Source organism: Anomaloglossus baeobatrachus, chromosome 8 (assembly GCF_048569485.1).
Source record: "Anomaloglossus baeobatrachus isolate aAnoBae1 chromosome 8, aAnoBae1.hap1, whole genome shotgun sequence".
NCBI classification, from domain to species: Eukaryota; Metazoa; Chordata; class Amphibia; order Anura; family Aromobatidae; genus Anomaloglossus; species Anomaloglossus baeobatrachus.
The window spans coordinates 221,148,876-221,167,285 of record NC_134360.1 but is presented as its reverse complement, the minus strand read 5'-3'; the positions used below and the strand labels follow the sequence as shown (position 1 = coordinate 221,167,285).

Here is an 18,410-nt window from a genome sequence, read left to right as displayed (position 1 = left end):
TAAATTCTTGGACTAGTTGTGTGCGTTGGCCAAGTTTTGTAGAGCGTGGGAACTCGTTGTACCTCGGAGGGCACCTCGGATCTTGTTTACTCAAGCACTTGGAGGTGTTTGGATTAAGACGCTGCTTTGCCAGCTGATTGCCCACTCTCACCCTGGCGATTTAGTGCGGAATTTATCTCCTTGCTGTCACGGGTGTAGAGGAGCGTAGCAGGTCCCCATGGTGGTGCCAATACATTATTTATTCTGGCTAATCCTTTGCTAATGTGCAAAAAGCGAGTTTGTTATTGTTAAAGCAAATGGCCCTTTAAGTAAAGAAACGGTTAAGTAGATCCGTTGTAATATGTAGTTGTCTAATGAAGAGATTTACGGCACTGGCAAGGGCTATTGTGTAGGCATTACCCTCTCACAGCATGCACACGTATTATCTTAACAACTCTGCCACATTTCATAGGAAACATTTTCATAAGAGGGCTCGAATATTAAATACAACAATTGCTCTCCAATAGGATTATTGTAACACGAAATAAAAGAGGAAAAAAATTAAGCAAGGTCTGAAGTGTGAATGGTGCGGCGAATTAGGATTTCTGTGTCGGAGCGCGATTACTCCGTGTAGTAAAAAACGTGCACAGTGGGAGTGCGAGGAAAGGCACATGGCTGTCACACTTATTGGGTTCAGATCTGTGGGGATTTGGGCTGTTCCCTATCTTCTGATAATCCATAGGCACCAACATTTGCCTTTTGTCCAGTTAGGAGGGGATGAAAATGAGTTTGCCAAAGTTTCATCCAAAAAATAGTTCACTAAAGGTTGTCCTTAATGGGAAAAATCATTATGCTCAGTATACACGAGACATCCAACGTAGAGGTCTATTGACCAACACCACAGGGAGCCTAAAATGGCTCGTCTGCAGATTTAATGACTGTTTTTATGATGGGATTGCTTTTTTTTTCTTTTTGGATCCGGTTGACTTTCACGGAGATGGATTTGTTTTCATCCAGTTTAACTTTGCTCATTGTGACCTCCCGTAACAGGGAAGGCATGAAGACTTGTAGATGCATGATCCATACTATGAGGTCTTGGTTGTGTTGACCTCGTTTTCGGGCTGAATATAGTCTGACATTTCCCATATGCTTATACCATCCATAATCAAACACTAATTTGGCTGGAATTGACTTCTCTTCCTACATAACCCACCTCCTCTCCATCCGGCCTGAATATCTGCCCGTGCTCTCGTTGACCTTCCCCAGACGTTGCTGGTATTTCTGTCATATCAGTTTCGAGGCTGTCAAATATTTTGACTCCTCTTATCTGAGAGTTAATTATACAATGTAGTGTAAAAGGTGTGTGAAAACTTCTCATCTCCCAGTCTGTGAATGAAAGAAGTGTCAAACTTCCCGGGAACGTTGAACTCCATAGGCCAAGGTTGGTTGGAGCATGTGTATCTGCAGGGAGGCAGTGGAGGCTTTTTCCCAGGCTTTGTATGTCGTAGATACAGAAATAAACCCTCCTCCTCCTCTTCTCTTTTGCAATCAATGGCTATTGATAAGCCGAGGTGATCCATCCGTGCTCCTCCGGTGTTGCGGAAGTGCAGGTCCTTTCAACTACAATTACGAAAACGTCCAAAAATGCTAATTTGGCTTCTCCGTTTCCATTCTCAATGTACTAAGTGATCTCTTTTGGGCTTTATCTGAATGTAAAAAATGATTGCTGTGTTTACCATGGATGGTTTTAATACTCTGGGTGATTTATCTGACGTTTTTATGGCGTGAAGACGAATAACATGAGGCTGCAGTTTATTGCTGTCGTGAATGTTGTCATGTGATTTATATTTCATAACATTCCCTCAATTTGATTTTTTTGTCTAGGGGGGAAAAAAAAAAGTTGCACAGGGTCCTCTTAATGCCTCTTTTTTTACGTACGGAATTCTCCGGAGTGGTGTCAACCCCGTCTTCTGCCTAGCAACCCAATAAATGCTCCGTGAAACGCGCGGTGGGGTCCGTTTATTGGGCTATTGCCGGTTGTCGATGGGTTTTGTAGTGTTGGAGAATAGACTTTGATGTGGGGAATTTCCTATATTGAAATTGTGGAGTGTAATTTTACATGTTAGGTGGCATTCATTGCTACTTTTGTGTTTTATACTTTTCATATTTTTGCTGCTTGTTGTATAGATCTTTCTAATCTGGATGTTTTATATATGACTATTAAAGTGGTTAATGGCAATGCTGCTAATAGATAAGTATCTTTGCAGCTTGCGATATTATTTTTCCTTTTCCCAATGTGTATTTTTACTTCTTTCTGTGGATCCACTTGGATTTCTTGTGCATCTATCCGGCTGAAACCTAAGAAGTCAGCTGGGCGTCAATCATATCACTTTTCAGATTTGCTGTAAATAGCAATCGCCATGTTGCTAGACGGATCACGGCTCCTTGCAGACGATTGGCAATGAAGGGAATGCAGCCTCGCGTGACGTGGGGCTATTTTCAGGGTCATACCTGCTTTGGCTCTGCTTTTAATTCTTCGCTTTCTTAATTCTTCTGCTTAAGATATGTGGTGAATAGTGCAATGGCTTCCAGACGTGCTGACAGAGTGCAGATTGTGGCTCTGTTCTTGTTTGTGTTCGTATGTGACACTACCTACTTGTCTCCATGTCTGGTCTGTGTCGAAGCGACGCCAAATTGATCTTAGACAACAACAACAACAGCAGCCGATAGCTGGAAACAATGTCATCGCTGATCTTGGGAAACACCCAACACGAGTCCTCCGTCTTGGCTCTTACTTCCACTTCTTGGTTCTGGAATTAATGTTTTGTTTCACTATTGTGACTTTCTCGTGATCTTTATTCCCTAAATGAGTGGTAAAAGTGATACCAAACCTCATGTAGATGGCGTCCTCCTAAATGGCTACTGAAACTTCTCTTTTTAGCCTGTAGTGGCCTTTGTTTTGCTCCCTTGGGACTTAGAAAGTTCATAAAGTGGCTCCAGTGTGACAACACATCTCAGTTATGTTGACTTCAACTCTAAAAACTTCAATTTTGGAAAGTTCAGACCTTATTTTCAAAGTTTTAGGGTTTTTTGTTATAAAAATTCCCCCCCCCCCCTCCGAAATGAAATCCCTCTACTAATTCCAGATAGGTTATCCCTCTCTGCTCATGAGCGTGACTCCCTGTGCCCTAATTAATAGCTTTTGCCTTGTTATGGTGAGGAACCTCCTCCATCATTCCTGAAGATTGGGTTCGGGTGCCGCTCCTCCCCACCATCGGCTTTAAGTATTCTATTTGTTGTAGGCTTTTCTCATGTCTCCTATTTCATCCCTCTGCTCCTGGTCACATTGAACTTATTTGGCTTTCTTTGACTGGTAAGCCGTTGTGACCTTGGTCAATAAACTATCTGCGGTAGAAATTGATAATAATTAGTGCTTGCCGCTAGAGTTCATTTGCATGTCATTAGATCTCCGAGCGATCGACCTGTCGGCACTTTATTTTGGTGACCTGAGTCTATAGTTAGAGCACTTTGCTGTAGGTGAATGGTTTCCACCATCTGTCACCAGTTTGTCTATGGGAGAATGTGCCATTTGACACAAATGCAACTTTTTTGTTCCTCCGCTCTCCTCCTCTGAATACTGACCAGCTGATATGTTTACAATGGACTTTGCTTTATTATTTCATGAGTTCATTCTTTGGCTTCACGTTCAGATTTTATTTCTTTTGCGATTATATGTTGAATCGAAACATTTTGATACTGATAAGAGGAAAACATGGAGGCTTTACTTTGGCTTGGTTCTACTTACTGGTCATGATGATGATAACATGTGTTATGGCTTCCCGGGCAAGGAGGATATGGCTTTGGCAGCAGATGTGGAATCTAAACTTCAAGTGTTGTAGGACAGAAGATTTATGTTCTCCACTGAATTTTGAACAATTCTTTCGTCTTCTCCAGTAGAACATGTTGTGTGGCTAATTATGTCCTGCACAAATGGGTTTGACTAAATTGTACCTTCCATGTTCTCCACTGAATTTTGAACAATACTTCCGTCTTCTTTAGTAGAACATGTATGGCTAATTACGTCCTTCTTTTACGATGGGTTTGACTGAATTATACCTTCCATGTTCTCCACCGAATTTTGAACAATACTTCCATCTTCTCTAGTAGAACATGTTGTATGGCTATTTACATCCTACACAAATGGGTTTGACTAAATTATACGTTCTTTGCTAGGCAACACTTATAACATTATCAATAGATAGAAAGTTCTTCAAGTCAATGTAGTTGTTACGTCTTTCCAGAAGACCCATATATCATACACTTGTGTCTTCTCCAGTATGTAGGACGTCTTCCACCATCATTTCTGGTCAGTTGCTTCCTGCTGGAAGACGTTTGCTTACGATATGACTTAGGACCGTGACTATTCTATAGATCATCTACTACTTCAATGTAGAGAAGCCAACATTTCCCGAAATTAAGATTTTGGCCATATTATAGCCTTTCATACCCTGATGCCCATCTTTTGCATTACGCGAAACTTCGGTGAGGAGCTGGTGGCTACTCAGATCTTGAACCATTTAGGTGCTCGTCTTTTCATGATTTATTGAACGTTAAATTGTTTATGAAGGGTTTTAGATTTCATCACATGCTTAAATATGTATCACTTTGTTAAGAAATGTGCTCAATTACTGTCAATTTTGAGATGTTTCATCGGTCTTTGGTTAAAAATCTGGTTCCTAGTGGTTTTGGTTTTTCGCTCGGTTGGTGGTTTTTAACGGGACAAATTTGTTGGATCGTCGTCTGTACATTTTACAATATTTAATGGATCAAGCCTCTGCCAAATGATTACAGAAGGCATTTTTGGTGCGTGATGTCGGGAAGGATGAGGCTACTGGGTCTCCGGCGGAGTTTCTAGATGCAGGTGTGTAGCGAGAAGGAGGTGGAGGTTGTTTCTCAGTCCTTCTGGATTCTATTAAGGCTAAAGACAATTCCCCTGTTACCAGATTAATGTGGATTCCTGTAATGTTACAGTAACACAAATCTACTAGTAGTCCTGAATGTCAAGAATAGACGCAGGTTTAATCAATTTTTTATTACGATGGATGTAAACTTGTGGCTCCCATCCCAGCTTTCTCTGAACCATAGTAACCATGTATATGCTTATTAATGCAAATATTTTTTTATTTCCTTTGTCTCGCAAACTGTTTTTGTTTGGAGATCCTCCGCAGTATCTGTGCCAAGTAATGTTACAGGGTTTTATGACTGCTGGAAATTCCATTTGTGGTCAAGTAAGAAAAATAGCATGGATATTAAAAAAAAAAGTTAGAAAAACAATGTTAATAAATATCATTCCTTTATCGTGCCCCAAATTGACCTCCACCAGCGCCTGGTGAACATTTGCCTTGCTGACGGGTTACAAGGCTTTTCGGAATATTTAGCCAAATTGTCCGATTTTGTGCATTCACCTTATGTGGCCTATTTGTGAGATTTGACATGTTTCTGTATTTAGTATTTTTTTTTTTTCTTTATCAAAGTATTTCGTACATTAGTTTTAAGAATTAACTTTTTTCTTCGTTTAACATCAGATTTATTCTTTAATTCTTAGAGGATTTTTTTTTATTAGACTGGAATTTATAGTGAAGAATCATAGAATCATAGAATGGTAGAGTTGGAAGGGACCTCAAGGGCCATCGGGTCCAACCCCCTGCAAGTGCAGGCGTTCCTAAATCATCCCAACTATATGTGTATCCAATTTGCACTTGAAGATTTCCATTGATGGAGAGCTCACCACCTCCCGTGGTTGCCTGTTCCACTCCCTGACTACCCTAACTACCTCCCGTGGTTGCCTGTTCCACTCCCTGACTGCCCTAACTACCTCCCGTGGTCGCCTGTTCCACTCCCTGACTGCCCTAACTACCTCCCGTGGTCGCCTGTTCCACTCCCTGACTGCCCTAACTACCTCCCGTGGTCGCCTGTTCCACTCCCTGACTGCCCTAACTACCTCCCGTGGTCGCCTGTTCCACTCCCTGACTGCCCTAACTACCTCCTGTGGTCGCCTGTTCCACTCCCTGACTGCCCTACCTCCCGTGGTTGCCTGTTCCACTCCCTGACTGCCCTAACTACCTCCCGTGGTTGCCTGTTCCACTCCCTGACTGCCCTAACTACCTCCCGTGGTTGCCTGTTCCACTCCCTGACTGCCCTAACTACCTCCCGTGGTCTCCTGTTCCACTCCCTGACTGCCCTAACTACCTCCCGTGTTCGCCTGTTCCACTCCCTGACTGCCCTCACTGTCAGAAAGTTTTTCCTAATGTCTAATCTGAATCTCCTTCCTTTAAGTTTAATCCCATTGCTTCTTGTACTTCCTTGTGCTAATGAGAATAGGGTAGTTCCCTCTGCACTGTGACTACCTTTCAGATATTTGTAGACCGCTATTAAGTCTCGTCTCAGCCTTCTCTTTTTCAAAGTAATTACGGTTTCTGAAAAATTGTTATTGTCTATTTTTTTTTTTAATCGGCTCCTATTCAGAATCAATAGTTGTTTGTGTTTGGATTATTAGATCCAGGACCAAAGCAGAAGACGAGGGTTTAGAAGATTGTATATATCCTTTGTTATAACTTATTGATTTTGCTTTTAGAGACTTATTTTGTATTGTACTCTTAAAGGTGAAGTCTACCTCCATTAGCTTCTGCCTATACGCACACTTTCTGGTTTTGGTGTCCACTAGATACGCCCTGATACGAGATTTGCACGTTTCTTTGCCCCCCCAATTTTTTATTTTCTATTTTTATGTCTGTGTCAATCGGATAGAAGCTGAAGATGTCCCTTTTAGTAACTGACTACGTTCTGATTTGTTTTCTGGAACAATAACTTACAAATGTTCTTAATAACTATCACTACAATTTTTTTAAGGTCAAATTTGCATGAATTTGTGTCTAGTCCACAAAGCTTTGCCGCTATGAGTGGACTGTGGATGTGTGTAAATGTCTTCAGTGGTGAATTATATAGATCATAATATATTTATTCATTGATATAGCACTATTAATTCCACAGCGCGTTACATGCGTTGCAACACTGTCCCCATTGAGGCTCACAATATAAGGTCCCTATCTGTATGTCTTTGTAGTGTGGGAGGAAACCGGAGAACTGGGAGGAAACCACGCAAACACGGGGAGAACATACAAACCCCTTGCAGATGTTGTCCTTGGTGGGATTTGAACCCAGCACTGCAATGCTAACCACTGAGCCACTATATCTATCATCACCGCTCGCCTTTTCCAATCACTTGTGATCCAGTGATGTTTTGCACCTAATGCCAATTTTCAATGTATTTTCCATGCCCTTCGTATATTTCCGGCCCTTGACACCCGGCGTGGGTGCAGCAGTTTGTGAACGGATTCTCTAATAAGCAAAGGACAGGGAAACTCTTATTGATGAGCGTCACATAGGAATGTATCCACAGGGTCACACATCACCCCGAGCACCTAAGACGGCGCCGCGCTCCGATGGGAAGCTCGAATTACAAAAAACACCAAAATCTCCTATAAATGGTCATAGTTATTGCACTTTAATCCTATGGAGAGATTGTTTTCTAGCACAAGGAGATTTATTAAACCCATATTCTGTGAAATTGCATGGGACGAAGCCTCTATGATAAATTGCAAACTGGAAAGTTACACCAGTAAATGGACTGGAGGGTACAGACTAATGTAACCTCGTGTCCTCGGCTGATGTCACCGAATTCTCAATGCCTTATACAGGGACGAAGAGACTTTCTATTTTTTTTTTTTTTTTTTGCAATTTATTTCTGATTTTTTTTTTTTCTTTTTCTTTTTTTTTTTGCAAACCTTAAAATATTTTGGGCATCACATATTAGAGCTGCCTGTAATTATATTAAAATGAGAGGACGGAGAGTCTGTGCGCCCATCAGCCGTGAGAGAGGCGACCTAAAGGCAATTTGTCGCCATTACCGGTGTCCTTGGACGTCGGAACAATAACACAAAACACTAAAATATTTTCTCTCTGTGCATTTTAACAGTTGGAAATGAAAAAATATGACTAAAGTCATCAGTCAGGAATAATGGCTACGACCACCCGTTGATCAATTTTTTTCATTTTTCTGGCATTTCCACTTTTTGTTTTCTCGTGACTGTGTCTTTTATCCAATGTTTTTTTTGTAAGTCACACATAAGTGCAAGAATGGAAATCTCCAGCTGTTATAATGTTCCCAAACAACAACACTTTCTTGGTGTTGAGTAAAAATGACGGTTTATTAGACCTTTCACCCTCCGTTCTTCTGGTGAAGTGGATCTGTATCTGCAGAAAAACCATGTTTGTGTCTGTAAAAATCAGCCCTCGTGTTATTTTTTAGGGGATTTTATAAATGACCTTCACTCCATATGTGCTGTTTTTTGTTTTTGTAGATAAAATTACTGTAAAATATTTTGCAAGTTTTTTTTTTTTCTTTCCGTGTCCCTGTTTTTTTGCTTTCACTCCTTTTTGATTGGATGATTTTTCTTTTTGTTTTATTTTTACTTTTTTTTAATTTTTTATTTTTTTTATGGAAAAATATGGTTACACTTCCAAACCGTATTTGAAAGCCCCTCTTGGGTTTTTCTGGTGAAGTGGATCTGTATCTGCACAAAAACCATGTTTGTGTCTGTAAAAATCAGCCCTCGTGTTATTTTTTAGGGGATTTTATAAATGACCTTCACTCTCCATATGTGCTGTTTTTTGTTTGATGTAATTTGTTTTTTTAGTTAAAATTACTGTAAAATATTTTGCAAGGTTTTTTTTTTCTTTCAGTGTCCCTGTTTTTTTCCTTTCACTCTTTTTTGATTTGATGGTTTTTCCTTTTTTTTTTTTTTTTATGGAAAAATATGGTTACATTTCCAAACCGTATTTGAAAGCCCCTTTTGGGTTTTTCTCACATTTGGCAGCACTAGGGGGGTCCTGTTTCAATTTGGAGAAGGGTTGGCCGATGAAATCTGGTAAGAATTGGCAAAAAAGATTTCTCTGAAGGAATGACTGATCTTGGAACAAACAAGGGTGCAGTATATTTGGGATTTTATGCGTTATGTGATACTGGTTTGCAAGAATTGAAAATTCTCCATGACAAGTATAGTATTTTGCACCCGTCACTGGTGGGCTGCTAATTTGTAGTAACAGCCACAGGGTATGGTTCCACTAGCGTATAGCTTCCAATGCGAGAGTATCGGGAGTGATATTCTAATGACCCTCTGCTGCGGGCGTCAGACAAGGGTCATGCGACTGTGATCTGATCTTGCGATCGCATCACAGCTGCGGAGAAGAGGGAGAGCGCACTTTGTCCCCAGCCTGTCTCTGCGTGCACCGAATTGCGATTAGATAATACTGTGGAAGAGAGAGCGCAATAGGGTCTTACCCGGTAGGGATATCATATACAAAAGGGATCACAGTACACTCACCTTTTCAGGTTGTGAAAGTCACAACCCCTGTGTAAAACATTTAGTAGTGGTATCAGCTGCAGCCCCCAAGTGTAGAGTATGTAGTAGGACGTAGGTGGAAATCTGGTATATACCGCGCTGATACGCAATAGTATATTAATATGATTCCTTTATTGTTCGTACAGGTCTACGTGTTTCAGAGACATCTGTCTCCTTCCTCAGGGCAACAAAGGAACAATTCATTCCTTTGATGTCCTGAGGAAGGAGACGGATGTTTCTGAAACGCGTAGACCTGTACGAACAATAAAGGAATCATATTAATATACTATTGAGTATCAGCGCGGTATATACCCGATTTCCACGTACGTTCTACTACATATATCGCACTGCGGTCAGATGACATGCGAGTGCAGTGCGATGTTTAACACACTCCCATAGACTTGTATGGAGGTGCGTGAGCTGAGACTTGCTGCCAAACACAGTGTGCTGTGATTCATGCCGCTATGGCAGGAGAAATCAATCGCAGGTGGACACTGCCCCATAGTTTTGCACTAGAGTGAGAGCAATCCAATGTTTTATCGCATTGCACTCGCCTGTGCAAGTGGAACCGTACCCATAAGGACATGATACCCCAATTATTAAGTGACATATTATCTCTCCAGTATTGTTTCCTATGTCTTGGAGATAGAAACACTCTTGTTGGAGTTCAGATTTTCTGGTTTCAACATCATTGTACAATGATCTTTAGAAAGTGGTGGCTGCACCTTGGACTATTGCATGATCACTTTGGCCTTGTGCGCACGTTGCATTTTTTGGTGCAGTTTATCATAGAGATTATTGCCTAAATCTGCAGTCTATCCTAATGCCAGCAAAGTCTAAGAATTCTGGGGTGCTGTGCGCACATTGCTTCTTTTTTCCTTGCAGTTTTGGGTGTAGAAAAAAAGCAGCATGGCAATTGTTGGTGCCTTTTTTTTTTCCATGCGTTTTTCAGCCCTTCAAGTCAATGGTTTCACAAACAAACTCATGGCACAAAAAAGCACCAAAAATGCATGCGTGTTTTTGGTGTGTTTTTCTCCCACTAGGCGCTGAAAATTTCTGCACCAAAAACTCACCATGTGCACATATCCTAACTGTTGGTAATGTAGGTAGTGGAGACCGAGCCAACCCCAAGTGTTATTTGTGAGCTACTACCTAGGCGAGGGAATCACGGCATTGTGGAAGTACCCAATGTGTTCCTTGGGATTTTGCGTAATGGACTCGAAGGGTCTTCATACTTGTGATAATGGGACAGGTAAATCTATTCACTGTATTCTCTCTCTCCTTCAGCACTTAATTGTGCTTTGAAAATAAACTAAACTTAAATCTATATTTAAGTATGTGTATACTATGCATGTATAATGTGTTTATATATATAGATAGATAGATAGATAGATAGATGGATGGATGGATGGATGGATGGATGGATATGGATATAGATATATATAATATATATATATATATATATATATATAGATAGGATATATATATATATATTGATATAATATAAAATATATATATATATATATATATATATATATATATATATATATATATATATATATATATATATATATAGATAGATAGGATATATATATATATTGATATAATATAAAATGGATATAGATAGATAGAGATATATATATATATATATATATATCTATATATATATATATATATATATATATTATATATCTATATATATATTATATATATCTATATATATTCTATATATCTATATATATAATATATATATATATATAGATAGATATAGATATAGATATATATAGATATAGATATAGATATATATAGATATAGATATATATATATATATATAGATATATATATATATATATATATAGATATATATATATAGATATATATATATAGATATATATATAGATATATATTATATATATATATATATATAGATATATATATATCTGTATATATAGATATATATTTTATATGTATGTATATATCTATATCTATCTATCCATACAGCTCTGGCAAAAATTGAGACCACTGCACGATTGTCAGTTTTTCTGATTTTTTTTTTTTCTCTTTATATTTGTGAGTAAAATGTAAATTGCTCTTTTATTCTATAAACTACTGACAATGTCTCTGAATTTCCCAGCAATAAATGTTGTATTCATTTTCTGAAAATGAGAACTGGTCAAAATAACAAAACCATGCATTGCTTTCACACCTCAAATAATGCAAAGAAAACAAGTTCATAATCATTTAGAAACAACAATACTAATAATGTTTTACCTCAGGAAGAGATCAGAAATCAATATTTTCTGGAATAACCATGATTTTTAATCCCAGCTTTCATGCGTCTTGGCTGCTTTCCACCAGTCTGTCACACTGGTTTTGGGTGACCTTATGCCACTCCTGGTGCAATAATGTAAGCAGTTATTCTTTGTTTGATGGCTTGTGACTATCCATCTTCCTCTTGATTACATTCCAGAGGTTTTCAATGGGGTTCAGGTCTGGAGATTGGGCTGGCCTTGACAAGGTTTTGATGTGGTGGTCCTTCATCCACACATTGACCTAGCTGTGTGGCATGGCGCATTGTCCTTCTGGAAAATCCAGTCCTCAGAGTTGGGGAACATTGCCTGAGCAGAAGGAAGCAACTGTGATTCCAGGATAACCTTGTATGCGGCTTGATTCATACGTCCTGATTAATCTGCCCAATTCCAGCCTTGCTGAAGCATCCCCAGATCATCACTGATCCTCCACCAAATTTCACAGTGGGTGCAAAACACTGTGGCTTGTACGCCTCTCCAGGTCTCCGTCTAACCATTAGACGACCTGATGTTGGGCAAAGTTGAAAGTTAGCTTACTCTGGAAACTAGGTAGATTGTGACCTTGTTTTCTTTGCATCATTTGAGGTATGAAAGCAATGCATTATTTTTGTTATTTTGACCATTTCTCATTTTCAGAAAATAAATAAAAAATTTATTGCTGGGAACTTCGGAGACGTTGTCAGTAGTATATAGAATAAAAGAACAATTTACATTTTACTCAAAAATATAAAGAGAAAAATCTGAGAAACTGACAATTTTGCAGTGGTCTCTTAAGGTTTGCCAGATATATACATATATATATATTAGTGTGTATATATATATTAGTGTATATATTAATACAGTATATGTGTGTATTCTCTTTCTCTCGCTCTCTTTCTCTCTTTCTCTCTCTCTTTCTCTCTCTTCTCTCTTTCTCCTCTTTCTCTCTCTCTCTTTCTCTCTTTCTCTCTTTCTCTCTTTCTCTCTTTCTCTCTTTCTCTCTTTCTCTCTTTCTCTTTCTTTCTCTTTTTCTCTTTCTCTCTCTCTCTCTTTCTCTTTCTTTCTCTCTCTCTCTCTCTCTTCTTTCTCTCTCTCTCTCTCTCTCTCTCTCTTTCTCTTTCTTTCTCTTTTTCTTTTTTTCTCTTTCTCTTTCTTCTTTCTTTCTCTCTTCTCTCACACACATATATACACACACACATTCATACATATGTGTATATATATATATACACATACATTATGTGTGTGTGTAAATATATATATGTATGTGTATAAGTATAAAAGTATATATATATTCATACATTTACACATATACACTGTATATGTGTGTGTAAATGTATGAATATATATGTATATTTTTATATGTATACGCACATACATTATATATGTGTGTGTGTGTGTGTGTGTGTGTGTGTGTGTGTGTGTGTGTGTGTGTGTGTAAAAATTAGTTTTTGTATATGTATTTTCTGTTTTTTTTTTTTTTTTTTTAATTCCTTACTCCTATTTTTACTTTTTATTACTGTATGCACAAAAGGATAACTATTGTTTTTACAAAATCTTTTATGTATTTTTTTTTTTCTCCCGCTTAGTCATCGATTTGCTTCCTAAATAACTAATTTGCTGCATTTATGTCGCCAATTAAAGTGTTCTAACCTCAATTGACGACTGTCGCCATAGACATGGCCTACACGGTCTTGGGTTTCCTCCAGAGCACCTCCGGCTGACAGACGCTATGCCTTGCCTTGAGACAGCCTGGCCTTCCTTGGGTGTGAGTGACATGAAACACGAGGACACTGGTTGTAGTTTAATCCGTCCTGCGTGAGATGGTATATTCCTATATAATCCGCCATAGGGTGCAGACGAGGGTTGTGACGGGGAAGCCTGCCCTTCTGCTTTTTAATGAATAGATCTGCCAATCTGTAAACATTATCAATCTGATCTGTCTATTGAGGCATCGCGCGGGTGTAATAACAAGCTGAAAGAAGAGACCTCGGCAGCTGGAGGCTCCCGGAGAGCCGCCTTCCTGGGGTTTCATAGACACAATGTTTATTTGAAACCTAAAAATTTGTGTTTTGCTTCTTCGGAGAATGAGAAAATTGCTTCTTGTTCTCCTTATCGTGTTTCCTTCTGTTTCTAGTAATTAACAGCAAGGCAATAATTACGATTATTACCGAATAGGCAAACCCTTCTCCTTCCCCAAGCCAAGCAGCCAAGGTCCTTTCCCGTTGTTTTCCATCTAGCCCTTAATGTGGCCGACTCCTTGTTGATATTGATGACCCAGTATGACACATCTTAAGTCATTATTATTTCATTTAGTGGCTGTATGTATAGACCAAGAGGGAATCTGACTATCGATTCGCTGAATGGCTTGTAACATTGATTTATGAGTCAAGGATTTTGTGTGCTGAGCCAAACACAGTTGCGATTGCATCTTATGTGCCCATTGATTTCGTTTCAGATTTCACGTCGCAGTAATTAGACTATGATCTCACAGATGTTAACGTTAAATTTGTAGATTTTTTTTTTTCGGTGAAACAATCTTGGAAATCACTTGCAAAAATTTTCATGTTCTGCATAATTATAAATCTCTTGTACGGTGCAGCTTCCCTTATATCCAGTCCTGGGAATGAGAATGGTGTGAAGGTCACCTATTGTCTAGTATTACTTTGGAGGATTACAAGTAGGTGGGATGTTGTAAACATTGGGTAAAATAATCCGAATATGTTGGCAGATGACATTGTCACAAGCCTAAGGGTACCTTCACACTTAGCGATGCAGCAGCGATCCGACCAGCGATCTGACCTGGTCAGGATCGCTGCTGCATCGCTACATGGTCGCTGGTGAGCTGTCAAACAGGCAGATCTCACCAGCGACCAGTGACCAGCCCCCAGCCAGCAGCGACGTGCAAGCGACGTTGCGCTTGCACGGAGCCGCCGTCTGGAAGCTGCGGAGACTGGTAACTAAGGTAAACATCGGGTATGGTTACCCGATGTTTACATTAGTTACCAGTGTGAGCAGGGAGCAGGGAGCCGCGCACACTAAGCGCTGGCTCCTTGCTCTCCTAGCTACAGTACACATCGGGTTAATTAACCGATGTGTAATGCAGCTACATGTGCAGAGAGCAGGGAGCCACGCACACTGAGCGCTGGCTCCTTGCTCTCCTAGCTGCTGTACACATCGGGTTAATTAACCGATGTGTACAGCAGCTACATGTGCAGAGAGCCGGAGCCGGCAGCACAGGCAGCGCGAGAGCTGCTGGTAACTAAGGTAAATATCGGGTAACCACCCTTGGTTACCCGATGTTTATCTTGGATACAGCTTACCCTCAGCTGTCAGATGCCGGCTCCTGCTCCCTGCTCGCTTCATTTGTCGCTCTCTTGCTGTCACACACAGCGATCTGTGTGTCACAGCAGGAGAGCGGCTTTGAAGAAAACGAACCAGGGCTGTGTGTAATGAGCAGCGATCTCGCAGCAGGGGCCAGATCGCTGCTCATTGTCACACACAGCGAGATCGCTAATGAGGTCACTGCTGCGTCACAAAAAAGCGTGACTCAGCAGCGATCTCGGCAGCGAGCTCGCTGTGTGTGAAGCACCCCTAAAGACCCCAAACACATTAGATAGCTGTGGGAAGAATAGCTACCTCCCCCCGAATTCTCCATACATGGCAACATTCAACTTGGCCAAGCGTTCCTGTGTTCCCAGTAGGAGGGCTACCTCTGTTGTCGTCTACCTCCTCCTCTAGGATCCTCTGTCGTCATCTACCTCCTCCTCCAGGATCCTCTGTCGTCGTCCTCCTCCTCCAGGATCCTCTGTCGACGTCGTCCTCCTCCTCCAGGATTCTCTGTCGTCGTCGTCCTCCTCCAGGATCCTCTGTCATCGTCGTCGTCCACCTTCTCCTTCAGGATCCTCTGTCATCATCCTCCTTCTCCTTTTCCAGGATCCTCTGTCGTCGTCTACCTCCTCCCCCAGGATCCTCTGTCGTCGTCCTCCTCCAGGATCCTCTGTCATCGTTGTTGTCGTCGTCATGCACCTCCTCCAGGATCCTCTGTCGTCGTCCTCCTTCTCCTCCAGGATCCTTCGTCGTCCTCTTCCTCCTTCTCCTCCTCCTCCAGGATCCTTCGTTGTCCTCCTTCTCCTCCTCCAAGATCCTTCGTCGTCCACCTCCTCCTCCAAGATCCGTCGTCGTCGTTGTCGTCGTCCTCCTCCTCCTCCTCCTCCTCCTCCTCCTCCTCCTCCTCGTTGTCGTCCTCCTCCTCCTCCTCCTCCTCCTCCTCCTCCAAGATCCTTCGTCGTCCTCCTCCTCTTCCTCCTCCTTCAGGATCCTTCGTCATCCTCCTTCTCCTTCTCCAGGATCCTTCTTCATCCTTCTTCTCCTCCTCCAGGATCCTTCGTCATCTTCCTTCTCCTCCAGAATCCTTCGTCATCCTCCTTCTCCTCCTCCAAGATCCTTTGTCGTCCACCTCCTCCTCCAGGATTCTTTGTCGTCCACCTCCTCCTCCAGGATCCTTTTGTCGTCCACCTCCTCCTCCAGGATCCTTTGTCGTCCACCTCCTCCTCCAGGATCCTTTGTCGTCCACCTCCTCCTCCAGGATCCTTTGTCGTCCACCTCCTCCTCCAGGATCCTTTGTCGTCCACCTCCTCCTCCAGGATCCTTTGTCGTCCACCTCCTTCTCCAGGATCCTTTGTCGTCCACCTCCTCCTCCAGGATCCTTTGTCGTCCACCTCCTCCTCCAGGATCCTTTGTCGTCCACCTCCTCCTCCAGGATCCTTTGTCGTCCACCTCCTCCTCCAAGATCCTTCCTTGTCCTCCTCCTCCAGGATCCTACTCTCTTCTCCAACATCATGTGTCTGGCATAGTCTGGAGTCACCATTCACATTACACTGTTGGCTGATCCCATTGATGTTGGTGACTGACTTTTGTTTACTCTGTATACTGGCCTTACCACTGGCCAGGTAGCCATATACAGCTATGTTCACACAGTACGATTTTTGTATGCATTTTTTTTTTGTTCAGTTTTGTCACAAAACTACAAGCAAATCCTGAAGCCAGCAAGCTCATGAGAATTCTGAGTTGTTGTGCACAAGTTGCGTTTTTTTTCTTCTTGGAGATTTGGTGCAAAAAAATAATCCTGCAACGTCAATTTTTGGTGCGTTCTTGTAAAACTTTTGCTCTGCGTTTTTTTTTCAGCCAAGAGATCCAGAAATGGTGCAGGAATCTATAAATAATCGACGTGTGCAACATAGCCTTAAAGGGTACTTTGCACGTGGCGACATCGCTACTGCGATATCGTCGGGGTCAAATCGAAAGTGACGCACATCCGGCGCCGGTAACGATATCGCAACGTGTAAAGCCTAGATGCGCCGATAAACGATCGCAAAAGCGTCGTAAATCTGTGATCTGTGTAGTGTCGGTCATTTTCATAATGTCGCACCAATAGGACATACGATGTTCCTCACTCCTGCGGCAGCACACATCGCTGTGTATGAAGCCGCAGGAGCGAGGAACTTCTCCTTACCTGCCTCCACGGGCTATGCGGAAGGGAAAAGGTGGGCGGGATGTTTACGTCCCGCTCATCTCCGCCCCTCCGCTTCTATTGGCCGCCTGCCATGTGACGTTGTTGTGATGCCGCACGACCCGCCTCCTTAGGAAGGAGGTGGGTCGCCGGCCAGAGCGACGTCGCAGGGCAGGTAAGTGCGTGTGAAACTGTCGTAGCGATAATGTTCGCTACGGCAGCTATCACAAGATATCGCATCTGCGACGGGGGCGGGGACTATCGCGCTCGGCATCGCTACAATCGGCTAGCGATGTCGTAGTGTGCAAAGTACCCCTAACTTTTTATTAGTTCATATTTTCAATACCCTTTTATATTTTGTAAGGAAAAAATATCTAAAATTCATTCTACAGTAGGGTGAAAAATGGATGGCCAAAAAGTGTGATTACGAAAGTCAGTCCGGTTACTCCAGTTGTCGACTTGACTTTTCTTGTGTCCAAGTAATTTTCATAGACTCCACAGAAAGCAACTTACAAAGTAGAAAACACATTTCTTATTCCATTTAATGTCCTATTTTTGGATCTTCAAACCTGAAATTGGGGATAGGTGCAGAGGACTAATTATTTTTCATCAACCTAAACTTTTGCAAGCTGCACGTGCATCTGTAGGGGGAGTCAGAACTGATACCCAATGGTTATCTGGAGTGACCCGGCACTTTTTTGTTTCCCTTAGCTTACAGAATTGGTTCTGTGCGGATGTCCATATTTTAGTAGAGTAAATGGACTGTACCATCAGTAACATTAATGTTACCTGTCGCCAAATCCAGGGTCCAGCTTTTGCTTTTTTTTTTTTATTTTTTTTTTTTTAATCCTGTTGCACCTTTTGAGTTTTCTGTAGGTTTTTTGTCTGTTTTTTTTCTGAAAGGGAACCGGTCACCAGATTTGGGGCCTAAAAGATGCAGCCACCACCAGTGAGCTCTTATATACAGCACGTTAGAATGCTGTATATAAGAGCCCAGGCCGCTGTGACCGCATAAAATACACTTTATAATAGTCACCTAAACGGTTGCTGCGGTGGAATTTTGTCGGATGGGTGTCTCCGTTGCCGATGCTTCCTCTTTCGGCAATCTTTGTCATCCTTCTTCTGAAGCCGGGGTGCACGACACGTCCTACGTCATCCCCACTTGCCGGCATT

General features: G+C 41.5%; 1 protein-coding gene across 24 annotated transcripts in view; it reads left to right on the top strand.

Moving 5' to 3' along the window:
- The window catches only part of ADGRL2 (adhesion G protein-coupled receptor L2), a 278,687-nt gene that overhangs the window by 18,835 nt on the left and 241,442 nt on the right, over positions 1–18,410 (top strand). The gene's annotated exons all lie outside the window — the stretch shown is intronic.